The following is a 2,534-nucleotide window of genomic DNA, read 5'->3' on the forward strand; positions in this document are numbered from 1 at the left end:
GACAAGTAGATTTCAATTGTCATCGCCTCTGCTTCCTTGGAAATAAAACATCCTGTCACAGTTGAGACGTGGCATTAATCTTTCCACTCATTATTCAGAATTTCTGTTCTTCTCAGAAAAAAAAAAAAAATCATTGCACTTGGCACAAACACAAAATAAACATCTTTCTTTCACTCTGGCAGCAGTAGTACATTTTCTGCCAAAAAAAAAGTAGTTAATCTTTCCTGCAGGATGCATTTGGCTGTGATGCAATTCATCATCCCCATCTGACTAATTTATAGGGATTCCTCACCAAGGTTGTTTGCCACCTACAGTGGTTGTTATAATGACAGAAGCAATACAACATGTCAGCCTCACCTGCTTTTCACAGGTGATTGACTATATAGAAATATGTGTGACAAACATACATTAATATCTTGTTAAACTGGTATATTAAAACCATGTTTTGGAGCCGTTCATAGAGAAGGCAGTTCTCCAGAGGGTGTATAATAATCAGGGCTGTCATTTTCAACTAATGAAGTAAAAATCCCTCATTTCAACCCATACTAGTAAATATAAAAGTTCAAGCTAGTTATTTAATTTCTTACAACTTAAAAATTATTGAGCAAATAAATTTAAAAGAGCTCTAGAGATCGTGTACGTGGCGGCAGTGCAGAAACAAAGATGAACACTTGCTGAAACCCTTTGAGACGTGTTCTGAAATGACTGTACAAATATATAGATAATACAATATGTATCACTCAGAATTTAAAAAAAAAAAAAAATCAATGCATCATCATTCTTTCATTGTTAAAAGTAAACTCCATCAATCTTACACATGAAAGTGAGTACTGTGAAAAAAGAGGTAGTATAAAAAATATTAAAAAGTACTATATGTACTCTATGTAGAAGTATAAAAGTCTTGTGTGGCTCCTGAGGAAGCTGCATGTAGTCTGATAAATCTGATACTTCTGAAAAATGAGTAATGTTACTCGCTGGCTAAGTGGCATTATGGGTAATGTAGGCAGATGAATGGAATAAAGGACACCTGTGTGATCTCCGGTTCTGCTAATGAACTTTCAGTGAGTCCAGCACTGATAGGAATTAATGTTAAGACCAGTTAACTGCTTGTGTATCTGGCGCCTACATTACCCACAATGCAACGGCCACTGAGTGACATCACTGGAGGCAATTAATCAGATAGCACGCAGCTTCCTCTGGAGCTGCAAAAGGTTTTATTCTACTTTTTAAGAGATGCAGCAGTTCATCGTAAGACCTGTAAACACACTTTAAAAGAGCACAATTGGTGGAGTTGCCCTTTAATGTTGTACTTAATTCCCCCTGATTATCTGCTTTCTCTTGTGTTTTTTCTCCTTGCTCCATTTATGCTCTTCTTGTTTCCATAGCAGCCAATAACAAAAATAAAACTGTATACTGGATTGTTATCCAATAATCTCACATGGTGATTTGTCAATGGAGATATTGAGGATTTCACCTAAATTTAAGTTCAGTGGGGTGGGTGCAGAGTAAACCCCTCTCTGACTGGCTTCTCCTCAGAGCATACGTGTGATTAATTACATGATCACGGGGGAGTTGCTCTTATTCAGTATGCTGCACGTACACCTTGCTCAAAGCAGGAGGAAGTCTCTTGATAAATGTGTCTTATACACCCCTCAGTTCGCTCTTCATAGTTTGATAATACTGACCCTGTTATTTGCTTTTAGTAGAGGTAAATATTGGGATTTAATATTGATGAACCTTTGCGGACACTGACCACAACATAGTGTCTGACTTGACAGACAACTGCAAAAGGTTCATAGGCCCGTCTAGAATCGATCAACAAATTTATCAAGTTCTGAATAAAACTTTCTGTTGTGTTTTTTTGTTTTTTTTGTTTTCAGGAGTTCCACAAGGTTCGACCTTTGGCTCTCGATTATTCTCTTAGTTGTGGGACACAATAAACTCGAGCTATACTTACAAGCTGACCCATGTGTCATTAGGTGACCTTTAATACGTGTGAGGTGACAAAAAAAAATAAATAAAAATGGAAGTTATCTGCGGTGGCTGATAAAGACCAGGAGATGTGACTGAAAGCTCAGAAGAGGAGTTGAGATCCTCGTGTCTGCAGCTGTTCAGTTTGGCCTTTTGACACATAAACTGAAGCAGCTTAATGAGTCAAGCTTCATTCAGTAAAATCATTTGCAAGTTATTGTGTCTTTTGACCGTTCTCTGACCCCCGAGAGGACACTAACCCTGCCTTTATTTTGTCAGTTATTTAGAAATTACCCAAATTTCCTAATTTTCGGGGTTGAGTCAAAGATCATGATCCTGGTTTGTGCTCGGCTCAAAAAGCAGCATTTAACATCGACTACAGTTTGACAGCGCTGCACTCCCAGACTTCAGACATTTTATAGTTTTTAAATACCTAATGTCTCACAACAAGGTAAAAAAAAAAAAAAAACATATTTCAAGCCGAAAAACCAACAAGTACAGAGAGAATAAGTGAGAGACTGACTTGATGATTTCCTGTACGTAATAAAGAAAACAACACATCG

The sequence above is a fragment of the Acanthopagrus latus genome, chromosome 17, assembly GCF_904848185.1.
Source record: "Acanthopagrus latus isolate v.2019 chromosome 17, fAcaLat1.1, whole genome shotgun sequence".
NCBI classification, from domain to species: domain Eukaryota; kingdom Metazoa; phylum Chordata; class Actinopteri; order Spariformes; family Sparidae; genus Acanthopagrus; species Acanthopagrus latus.